This window comes from Felis catus, chromosome C2, assembly GCF_018350175.1.
Source record: "Felis catus isolate Fca126 chromosome C2, F.catus_Fca126_mat1.0, whole genome shotgun sequence".
NCBI lineage: Eukaryota > Metazoa > Chordata > Mammalia > Carnivora > Felidae > Felis > Felis catus.
This window is the reverse complement of record NC_058376.1, coordinates 70008411-70021163: the sequence shown is the minus strand read 5'-3', so window position 1 is coordinate 70021163 and position 12753 is coordinate 70008411. Positions and strand designations below refer to the sequence as shown.

At 42.4% G+C, this 12753-nt stretch overlaps 1 protein-coding gene across 26 annotated transcripts in view; it reads right to left on the bottom strand.

Annotated features, from left to right (window-relative positions):
• KALRN (kalirin RhoGEF kinase) overlaps positions 1–12753 on the bottom strand; it is a 708823-nt gene that overhangs the window by 101887 nt on the left and 594183 nt on the right. The gene's annotated exons all lie outside the window — the stretch shown is intronic.

Genomic DNA, 12753 nt, shown 5'->3' with positions numbered 1-12753 from the left:
AAGCACAGGGACTGAAAAACACCTCTGGGTGCACATGCATCTTTACGAAATACATGACACCAAAAAACCCCAAGGTACAGAAACTCTGTAGACGGGAGTCAAAACTGATGTGGCACCTATAGTCACCGCAGCTCAGGGGGGTGGGTCACAAGGAACCATCTATACTGTCCCACTCAATTCCTCCCCTGACTGTGGCCATGGATATGGTAGACAGCTGACTGGGGCAGAGGGCAGTGCAGGAGAAGGACAGGGAGAGACTGCCCTTGTGACCCTGCCCCCACCAGCTCCAAGAATGACAGGGCAGGTGGAGAGCAAAGAGTCCTGGCACCTGCTTGACAGTGTGGGTGGCCTGTCATTGTTTTGTTTATGCATCTGTCCATTTAGGCTTTTGTTGTAACTTAATATTTTCTAGTCGCAGAAGTAAGTAATGTTATTGTAGAAATTTAGAAAAATTAAAATTTAAGGAAGAGGATAAAAAAGTCATTCAGAATCCTTCCACATAACATGTTTTGGTGAACTTCCTTCTAGTTTCTTATAAATTAATAAAATGCTCTCTTTCACACATACACTTAGCATTTTGGGGGGTATAATTTTAAAATTCTTTTTATCATGGTAGAATTTATACAACACAAAAGTTACCACTTTAACCCCTTGTACATGTACAGCCATGTTTTACAATCATCGTCTGTACGTTTATATGCCATTCTTTAAGAGAACTTACAACATGACAGAAATGCGAAGCATTTCAATGCCATTCTCAGTAACACTTGTACACTTCATGCACATAGGTGCTATTATGTCCATTTTGCTGCCCATGAGAATGTGGCCCAGAGACGTTAAATCCCTATAGCAGGTGACACAGCTGGTAAATGACAGAGTGAGTATTCATGGCAAGTCTGCTGGACTCTAAAGCCTATATTCTTCTAAAGTTTTGAGTCCCATCTGGATGAGGGACCACAGTGGGGGTGGGGTTGAAAGTGTCTTAACACACCCATTATCTACACCCAAAAATGAATTGAAAAGTATCTAGTTCAAATTTTGCATTAGGAAACTTTGAAATACTTCTACTCCAGCAGAATGGAAATTGCATGGTACTCCTTCTCCTTATATTTAGTGGGATCATTTATTTTAAGGATCATAAAAATATTTATAGGGCTTTCATGAGCTCATCTGTAATCTTCATCTCCCAAACCTATTTTCCACAATTAGGCACCTCAACTTTCAATTCTACTTTTACAAGGTTATGCAGAAAGAACCTTTGTGGTTCAGGGAGAGCAATACAGTCCCACAGTGGCACCAAGAGTAGCTCTTACCAGAGCTCAGCGGGTGACCTCCACGTCCGCTCTGGAGAACACACTGTTCAAATCACAGAGCAAGCCTGAAAAATGGGAAAGCAATCCTGACAATCTATATTTTCACCGTTCTTACTCTGTTGGCTTTTGTGTTTGCCACCCACATGTCGCCCCAATTGTTCAGAAAAAGGATTTCTTAGTGAAAGGATCCAAGCCCAGAGCACACAACCCAGAATCACGTATGTAAGTTGATGTTCATTCCCTTGATCCTAGTGATGGTTTGAGAAAGATCACTAGGCTCTTTCAGGTAGTGGTTTCCCCTAGCTTGGTATGATGTATTATTCTAAGGGGTGGAGGAGGGCGGGACAGGGTGATGCAAAGGTAGAAACTATAAGGTAAAAATACCTTCTTCAATCTCTCCTTTTACTCTCATCAAGGTCAAAGTCAAAATCAGGCTTTTACTTTAAAGCAAAAGAACCCAGGGCTAGCATAGGGGGATATTGAGTTTCTGGGAGGCAGAACCCGAAGCAAGGACAAATTTTTAATATCCATGCTGGGGGGCAGCCTTTCCAAAACTGGCCAGGTCCATCCCACAGGTCAGACATAGCCTGACCTTTTTGAGCTGCTCTCCTCTGGGAAAGTGGGAAGTCGAGCCCTGCACACTGACATGGCCTGAGGGCAGAGCCAGGAGTAGGAAGGAAAAAAGGCCAATGGACATGGCAGGGAGAGCTATACGTGAGTCAAGAGGTGGGCTCTGGGACCACCTGGAGGGGTCTGTGAATCCTAAGGAAGAATTCTGGAGGGTCACCATAAGGGAGCAGTGAAAGTAATCACAGTAAATCATGGGCTGTCGAGGCTACCAGGAGAAGGCAGGTGGAACAGTTCTGGGAGCGCTGTGACAACCAGAAACAGCCTCCTTGGGAGAGTCAGTGCTATTTTAAGAGACAAACAGTGTGACTGTGGTTAAAGATAATCACAGTCAGATGTTGGCAAAAGTAGACAAACATTTCTAGGCCTCTGCTATTTAGGGTATAAACGTGTGTGTGTGTATGCCAGGCAATGCTTATGTTAAGACCTTTGGCGGCACAGGGTTTATATATGCAAATAAAAGTAATACCCCACAAGAAAGGCTGCTTGTGGAACTGCTAAGCCATCCTACAGTTTCAGGGACATAATATGGAACTGTACCAGATTCCAGGATGGTAAATAAAAAAATAGAACTTGATACAAGGAGCAGAATCTAGTTTGCAGCAGGGTAAGTAGGAGAAAGAGTAGAACTTGGAGAGGAAAACCAGGATTCAACTTATTACCCACATGCTCTTGGGAGAACGGTTTAGTCTCTCTGAGCCTCAGTCTTCTCATCTGTGAAATGTGCAGGCTGACTCCCAGAAGCTGGAGACCAAAGGAGATACTAGAGTCACACGGTAGATCACTATCTGTTCCTCATTTCCATAACACTCCATTCGCACCCAGGACTTTATGTCCTTCCTCATGCTATTTCCTTTGCCTAACTTCTTAGATGAAGAATATCCCCCCTCTCCCTCCCCTTCAAGACCCAGTCCCTACGTTACTTCCGCACAAGGCCTCACCTGCACACATCTCCTTACTCTCCTCTAGAGGGGCCAGTCACCCTGTCCTCTGAGCATGTACAACATGAGAGGCAGTGGGACTTCAGCTGGGCTTAACCTCACTGCAGTTTCTCAGCAGACGAAGATGCACACTGGTCAAGAGAGGACACATGCTGGCCCCCTCCCCAGTACCCACTTCTCTTTCCCCTTCACAAGAGCATCCCAGATTGCCCAGCTTTGTATGTAGAAACCCTGTTTCCTGCTCAATCTCCACCTCCAACCCCACTGCCAGAGGCAGAGCCAAAAAGAACCTGAGTATTTTATTTCCTGGGACATGGGGAGCAATTCAAGGATGGGCATGTGACAGGACGCAATGTAGACAGGCCTAATGGGGGTCAATTTGGGGGACTTTTGACTTCCCTCTTCCCACTGAACCTGAAGATCTATAAGTGAGTTTCACTATTGCAGAAAGTAATCTAAATCCAACCAACAACACGTTTAACCAAAATGTCAAGTTTTTTTTTTTTTTTTTTTTTTTTTTTTGTCTAAAAGTGATAAATGTGGTTACTAAATACAAGAAGTCCTGATTGGTTACTGATGACAGAACAGAAACTCCTGACCCATAAATGGCAGATCAGATATTTACCAGAACACAGCTGATAACTGTACTAATTAAAGAAACACATCTAAGATGATTCACTTTAGACATGAACAAAGGATAATGGCATACACTAAACTAAGAAATAAATATAAACTAATTTAGAGAGAGAGCACATGCATGAGTGGGGGTGAGGGGCAGAGGGAGAGAGAGAGAATCCTAAGCAGGCTGCACGCTCAGCATGGAGCCCAACTTGGTGCTTGATCCCACGACCCTGGGATCATGACCTGAGCCTTAATCAAGAGTTGGATGAGTTACCCAGGTGCCCCAACCTTTTATCTCTTTCTTAATAAAAACTGTCACCCTGAATCAGCCCTATGATCCACCAGATCAGCAACTTGTTTTCAACAGGGACACTCCTAGGGACCAAAAATTGAGCAAAAGGCCAGTAATTACAAGTGTAAGTTATATGTCTGTTTTCCCAGAGAGTTTTGAAAAATATTCACTAATCCCCACCCAACTTAATGGCTCACCTAAAACTACTGCCCTGTAAGTCAGAGAAATGTCTAATAATAAGAAAAAATATCATTTGTCATAAACTAGCATTTATCAAGTATATTCTATGGGCCAGGAAGCCAGGAACTATATACTAAATGTCACACACGGTCCACATCTTTTTTTATTTGAATCCTTACAAATACCTTAGGCATAGATAAGTATATTTTCCCAAGTACACAGATGAATAAACTGGCATAAAGAAGTTCAGTAACTAGAATAACGCAATGCTCTTAGTAAGTGCTGCCTAATGGAACCAGTCTGACCCTCCCTAATGTGGGCCCTTCCCTTGGAGACTAGAGCTAAATAGAAAATTGCCTGTAGAACTCCTCTAAATTACCTACAGAAAATGACAGATGAGCGCAAGAGAGCCAACTGGCCCATGCTCCCTTCTTAACACATCCCTGTTGTGATGGGCACATTCAGAGATTACTAGAACCCCAGTTCCAGAAGCTCTGCAGTTTGGTTCTTCTCTTAGCTGTGAGCCAAGGCATTTCAGAAAGACATAGATTCAAGGCAGCGTCTCCAAACCTGCCTCTACATTACTTCCAATCTGTTGTTAGGGATCAAACAGAAAATAAAGATTGTCCTATTTGCGGGGTGCCTGACAGGCTCAGTCAGTAAAGCATGTGAGTCTTGATCTCAGGGTCATGAGTTCAAGCCCCCACATTGGGTGTGGAGCCTACTTAAAAAAAGATTGTCCTATTTGAGTCCCAAGCTGATGCCATTCTAAAAATGTCATATATATATAGATATAGATGTATATATCTATATATATATATACACACACACACATGATGTCACATATATGCCTATAAATTTTATGCTATAGGATGTTAATCATGACTATAAATACAAATTGAAGGTGTGACTAAATTATAATGAGCTAAATTTTATGAACTACACCACTTTCAGTGCTTTGCATTCATACGTATTTGGTATAAAAATGTGTAAGACCATTCCACCAATAGAATTACAGCACTGCCCTTGACCTGTGTCTGAGATACGTACCCACTGATACAGAAAAAGATGCAAGCCAGACAAGTAAACAAGAGCTGAAATCTTGTTTCAGCCCCTCATTGTCTATACAAGACAATGCGCAGATTGTATCTCACAAACCTGGGATCAGGAATTGTGGAATAAGAGACAAGAGTGAGCACATAAGTGTGGTATAACGCTTGGCAGGCAGCCATGGTAATTACAAATCCAGGTGAATTACGTCACAGATACTTTATATGGGAGGAAACCGAGAGAGTGGAGAATTTGGCTAATTTTCTCCACAAGACCCGGCCAAGCTGGCATAAACTACCATAGTCACTTGGGATGACTATACTCTCCCTGCCCTGAACATCTTCTCTTCCCCCAGGGCTCATCTGGCCTTTTGGGAAGCTTTGCTTACCTTCTCTTTTAACTCCTACACACACACACACACACACACACACACACACACACCCCTGAGAACAGTCCAGCTCTGATTTTGCTCTTGCAGCCCTAGCTTGCGTATGCTGGCAGAAGGTCATGGTTAAATTTAGACCTGACCACCTCACTGGGAATGGGCTGGGAAACCGGCTGTTTGGAGAGATCCACAGACACTCTGGTACAGTTGGCTGCTGCCACTCTAAAATGGAAGCACTATTTGGTGGTTAGGATAGAAGTTAAATTGAGAAGGGGGTAGAACTTCCTAACCATAGTGCACACACATGAAAAGGCACCTACAAATTAGAAAGGCTGAAAAAAACCTCAAAAGGTTATTGAGGTCTTCCCCTGCTTTCATGCAGAATCCAAGTAAACATATTTTTTAAATCCCCTTTTGAAATGGGAATTGGGAAAGATCTCAAGGTACTCTGAGCACAGTGTCCCATATGTTGTAGAGTCAAGTCTATAAGATTGCCAAGAGAGGGTCACTTAGCCTCAGTGGGACCTGCCAGCGTGCATGATCAGTGGCGTATCACTGTGGGAGACAGCAGCGGTGGATGACAACGCCTTAGAGCAGAAACTAAGCCAGATGGGAAGGCCCAAAGTGCAGAATGGTGAATGGGAATCTGGCCCCTTTAACTGGATTCCAGGGACAAAATATGTAGGAAGGGGAGCTCCAATCACAAGATGACAGCTCCCCATGTCAAGAGTTAGCAAGTGAGGGCCTCAGCAATGATCCCTTATAGACACAGTACAGGTTCCTCTGGTGCCTGGGGACTTAAGAATGGTACATGAGCCCTTGAAGCAAGCCAGCTTTGAACAAGGTACCAAAAAAATGAATTTTAGAAAACTGTCTGGCTTTATGCTTCTTTTATTCTACTTCCCTTGTGTTTTCCCATAATATTTAGCAAAACCTTTTGGAAGGACTCTTTAGCTTGGTCCAGAATGCAAATAATACTCATTTGGGGACCAGAAGAGTGGTAGTAACTAGACTTTAGGTACTTTGTTAGTTCTTCAGGCAGGGTTCCTACCCAATCTAAATTCCACCTTGACTCCTACTACCAACAGATATTCTCATAGCATCCTCTGAGAACACTTAGAAAAAGGTATGTGATATCTGTTGTCCCCTCTAAACCGTAAGTTTTTGAGGGACGTGCCATGTCTATTTCGTTCCCTGGCTATGATTTCTGATTATCCCCCAGTCTTGGAGGAGTCAGAAATGACCAGTGCAAGAGACCTTGGGTAACATCCCTGGAATATTGTGGCAGCCACAGATATCCTGGGTTCTCCAGGAAGACCTCATGGGAACCTGATTAGATTGGAGCACATTGGCTATCAAGGCCTGGCTTCAGATCAACCTGACCTTCCATTTTGCTTGGAAGGTCACAGAAAGGCCCTTTGAGATATCCCAAGAAGGTCCCCTGAATTGGCTAGTCTTGCTTGGAGACTCCAGGCCAATGGGGCAGACCCTGATTTCATCAGAGCCAGAGGGACCTAGCTCTCAGTTCTAAATTCAGGGAGTCCAGCTGTGATTTCAGAGCAGGTAAGTTCCCCCAGAATCCCTCTAGACATTTAGAAACACCAGATGTAAGTGGACACCATGGGGCAGGTTTCTACAGGAGCAAATCTAGAGCAGGTAGCTAGGACACAGTTCCAGGAAGCTAAGAGCGATTTCCGATTCACTAGGATCCCCAGCCCTTAGATTCCTTCCAAAGAGCTGGGTCTCCTCTCAGACTTGATCCAGCACCTCTACCCTTTCCATCCCCCCAAACAAAATGACAGGACTAGTCTACCTTTCATCATCTTCTCTAAAAAACACAAGCAATATGCTACAGACAGAATGATCTCATTTCATGAATTACCAGTTGACACCTCGGATAAGTCATTTCTTTTTTCTTAAGTGTTCTTCTCATGTATAAAACTCAGAACTTTATGATCTGACATGCTGTAAAATTCTAGTGTTCTATGATGTATAATCAAGACAGGCTACATGTACAGCTTTCTCTAGACAAATAGGGAAATGACCCCAATACCCTGGATAGCACTGTGCTCAGCGAGACACCTGGTGATGCTGCATGAGGACAAAAATAAAGATAAAAAATGCTGCTCAGAATGATACATTTGAACACTCACACATCATTTAGTTAAAGGACAAAATGAAACTTGCCCGAGTTCAGCCTGGGGCTCCACGGACCCACCTAGTCACATCTCTCCATCTCCATTCTGCCCTGCCATTCCAGCCATCTTCTCCCTCAGACCCTGGGGACATGCCAGCCAGCAACGCTGTTTTTGTTACATAAAGGAGCAGGACCGGAGGGTTTTGGTTGAGGGGTTACGGGGTTGGGAGATGGTAGCATGTTGTCACTCTTCCTGTTTTTAGCACTGTTTTCAGGATCTTCCCTCATTACATTCCTAAAAGCTGGCTTGTCTGAGCTTCGTGGGAGAACTTGCAATTTAAGCCCTGTTTCCTCACAAACTGTGTTGCTCAGAAATGAAAATAGGTAGCTGCCTCTCTTAAAAGTTAAGGTTGAGAAGGCCCGTGGGCATCTTTCAGCATCAGAGAGATTGCATCCTCCTACAATCATGGAGAGGGCTGGGAAGAGGGCCTAGGGTTGGCCCTGGGATGGGATGGAAACTTTCTACTCTGGCACATCACTGTATCATGGACTATAAGCTCTCAGACAGCTCTGTCCAACAGAAATTAATTGCAAGCCATAAATGTGACCCACACATATGATTTTATTTTTTACGTAATATAAAATAATGTTATATAAGTTTTATACAATTAAAATTTTTCTAGTGTCATGATAAAAAGTAAAAATATACAGGTGCAATTAATTTTAATATACTGTATTTAACCCCAAATCTCCAAAATATTGTCATTTCAATTGCAATCAATCAATACCTAAATTATTGAGATTCTCAATGTGGTTTTTTTGTACTAAATCTTTGAAATTTGATATGTAATTCATACTTACAGCACATCTCAGTTTGAACTAGCTTCATTTCAAGTCTTCAATAGCTACATACAGATAATGGCCACCGAACTGGACAGTGTACTTCTAGAAGGCAGGTCTGACCTGATTTCCTCTGGGGTCCCCTGCATGTACCCGCTGCTCTGCTCTCACCATATATTCAGCCCTTTAAAAACCCCATCTTGCCCTTTAGGGCCCAGAGACAACTTTGTATCTCCTGAGAAGTCCTCCCAGACCAGCCCAGGCCACTGTGCTTCCAGCAGATTTTGCATAATTATTTTAGTCAGCAATCAGGTAGGACCCTGGAGTATCTCTCCCCTTATTGTCTTCAGCAACTATTCCCCATTGTTTTTTGTTATTATTTACTGTTTCATATTTATGGAACAGCTCTCAAGTTGGACTGTAAGATCCTCAAGGGGATGAAAACATTTTAAGTTCTCTACTGTCGCTAGTTCAATACCTGCCACGTGGTACTCAAATATTTGGGGGTTGATACAAGAAATGTTCAGCTCGATTTCCCATATGATGAAGGAGCTAATGAAATAATCTGAATGTGACAGTTGGCACAGTTCCACGGAGACTTCTATATACTTGTTAATGTTAATAATAACCTACCAGTTACCTAGAACTTACCATGTGCCGGTTCTAAGTGGTTTATGTATGTGAACTCATCTAAGCCTTGTAGAAACCCCAAGACTAGATTCCTTCATCATCTCCGTTTTCCAGATGAGGAAAATGAGCCAAAGAGTTTGTATAATTTGCACACGGTCACACAGATAAGTAGCAGAGCTGGGATTCAAACTCATTCTGGCTCCAGAGTCTAAGCTCTTAATCATCATGATATATTGCCTCTCACCCCAGCACAAACACAAAACATATTTTTTACAACTTGCATATCAGTATGTAGCCTAAGAATCAAAGGCTCTTAGCCAGGGCGTTTCCTTATATAAAAAGAATTAAGTTAATTCAGAAAATGTAAACAGAAGCAAACAACAGGAGAGAGATGAAATTCCTTGTCCCAGAGGTTTCTCATAAATCCTCTTAAAACAAAAAGCAGTACACTCTTCCTTTCACAGAGTGTGAAAGGGGAAGGGGAGGGGGGTTTAACTGGCAACAAAGGAGTTGTGAAATTCTGAATGTTCTTTGATGGAGGAACCCCACTTCTAGGGATTTATCCTAAGGAAGTAATGATGGGTGTATGCTAAGACTTAACTATAAGACTGGCCATTACAACATTGCTTATAATAGCAAAAAGTAGAAACAAGCAAAAACAGATTGAAAATTTAAAAAAACATATTCACACAAGGTAAAATGTGCATCTAGTGGTATGCTGAGAAACCAGCTCTTTGAAAAAAACAAACAAAAAAAAAACCCTTGATTTGTGGTATCTCATGACATCCCACCATGGATGATCTCAAGCTACCAATGGTTTAACAATCCACCCTCAAAACCCTAAATATTTAATGATCTCAACCTGGCTCCAGCATTTCACTGAATGAATACAGAAAAAGCATCATAGAAGTTGTTCAATATGTTATGTGAAGGAAGTTTATAATACTACTATGTTGTATTTTTGGAAAAAAAAATAGATACATGGGAAAAAAGATTAAAAGGCTTATTCAAAGTGTCACTATGGCTATCTCTAGGTAATGAGATTTTATTTTCATTTATTTGTATTTCCAAATGCTTTCCCAACATTTATATATGATTTTTCTAGGAAAAAATTAATCAAGGCTCTTTCCCAGTTACAATAATTTAAAAATGACCTATTTTCAAAGGTATGTCTTAAAATAATTAAAGAAAGAAAAGAAAAATTCCTAGGCCTGCTCAGTGCCTAAGGAGCGAGAAGACTCCTAACACCACTTGAGAAGGATGAGTGGGGGAAACCTATGTCCTTGTTACAGTGCATGCTGATCTCCTGAGTAAGAAATCATACCTCTCTGGTGGGGTAAATCATACATCCCAAGGAAAGGAAAGGTGGAATATAGGGAGTGGAAATGTGTAAACCACAGGACAAGGATCAGTCTGGTGTAGAATCTGATTCTGGAAAGATCTATTTCTCCACCCAGGGCTCTTCCTCATCTCTCTTCACTAAACTTTTACCCATTATATTAAATCAATACTAACAATGGTCAATCAAGTCTTGTCTGCAGTGAAACACTGTGCAGCCGTTAAAAATGCCTTGGAAATGCCTCTACCTGGGAGGACGTTCAGAAGATTAAGGGAAATCAAGTTATAAAGCACTATGTAAGATATGAACCCATTTATTAAGGGGGGGGGGAACATAGAAAAGAACCTATTAAGTAGTTAAGTAGTTGTTTCTAAGTGGTTAGGATTATGCTATAATCCTAGAAGTTATGCTTTTATGGTCTTCTGTTTGCCTAACTTGACTTTTTCTGCAGCGAGCATAGTTAGCTTTAAGAGTAATGAAATAAAAGCAGATAATAAAATCAAAACAAAAGCAAAGGAGTTCATGAAAAATGTAGGGGATTCCTAGCTCACTAGTCGCACAAGTGAAAAGTGAGTCTCACAGGGGCCTCCTCCACTTCTCAAAGCAGGAATCCCCAGGGAAGCTGGACATCTTCAGTAGAATGCTTTTGCTGGGGCTGGGAGAAGGGGGGAGGTAGGAGGAGGGAGGGGGTCAAGTGGAGAGTAGAAAGAAAAAGAGCAAACAGACAAACAAAAAAACCAAGCCACCTGGAGGGCTTGTTAAAACACAGACTGCAGGGTCTGAGTCAATGGATCCAAGAATCTGCATTTCTATCATGTTCCCCAGTGACCATTCTTCAAGAATTTCTGCTCCAAGTAGAGAGAGAAGAGAAAGAGGCACTGCACAGGTGTGGGACTGAGGTTCAAAATTTGCAGAAGTGGAGTGTCTGCCATTCTTTCTAACACGAGGCTTGGTTCCCTTTTGGATGGGGAAAGGTAACATCCCTTTTTCCATGGGAGCAATATGGAGGTTCTAACGACAGGAGGGCAGATAGTGGGAATGTCCTGAGAGCCTGTTACACACCAGGTGCTGCAGGAGAACAAACACGTGCTTTCAACTAATCCTGCCCCACGGAAAGCAAACACCTGGAAACAGAAATGTTTTATGAGGTACTGTTTCAATCTAGTGGTAGAAGGGATTTCCCTTCCTTTCAATTGGACAGTTTCCTCACTGTGGTCACCAGGAAAGCAAGAAGAATGTGGAACAACCTGTTCTGTAACTGTGATCTTTGCTCTTTTACCTGGCTGAAGCCAACCTGGAAGCCTTCTTGCTGTCTCACAGGTGTGACCAGGGCTCCCCCTCCTTCCACAAGGTATAACACAGAAGGTTACTTGTCAACCAGGAACGATATCCTCCACTAGTCACTGAACAGACCCAGTGGGGGAGCCAAACTACCCATGTCCGCCATCTGCAAGAAATACACAAGATACTGGCCAAACCTCAGAACCGTGGGGGCTGCTGTGGGCAGCAGGTGATGATTTTCATCTAGGCAAAAACAGTCCAAAGAAGACTAGCAAAGGGGTGCCTAGGTGGCTCAGTCGGTTAAGCATCCGACTCTGGCTTAGGCCATGATCTCACAGTTCATGGGTTCAAGCCCCACCTTGGGCTCTGTGCTGACAGCTCAGAGCCTGGAGCCTGTTTCAGATTCTGTCTCCCTCTCTCTCTGCCCCTCCCCCACTCACCCTCTGTCTCTGTCTCTCTCTCAAAAATAAATAAACATTGAAAAAAAGAAGACTAGCAAAGCTTTGCATATGACGCATGTGCAAAAAATGTTAGCTGAAGTAAATAGAAAAATGTGTGTCATTAGATTGTTAGCCAAAGTCAAAGGGCAGGAAAGAAGAAGTGATGTGTTTTTATATCAGGTGGGTCCTCAGGATATGAATTTTAATATTAGTGTAGTTATGCTCCAATTCTTGTACCTTGTGCTCTCGCTCAGAGAAGAACAACTCAGGGATGCTTAGTGTTCTTGCCAGTATCCTTTTTGGAATGTTCTTCCATGTAACACACAGAGATTGTAACGCTAGGAGAGTTATGTGTTTCTTTTTAAAATTGGTTTAATAGAAGGAAGGAGGAGATCCCTATCATACTTCTACATCACAAACTTTCTTTCCCACAGCGATGATGCCACAGCATTGAGGCACAGCTGACGGTGGTTTGAACCAAGAGCGTGAAATTGCTTAGGAACGTAGACTTATAGTATTACCACCCAGAGGACTCACAAATATTTAGGTGGGAGTCCCATCGGGATAGGGTCTATGTCTAGCAATGAAATTACCGTTACCATTAGTAGCTACCTTTTTTAAACCATTTTATTTTTATTTTTTTTTCAATGTTTATTTATTTTTGGGACAGAGAGAGA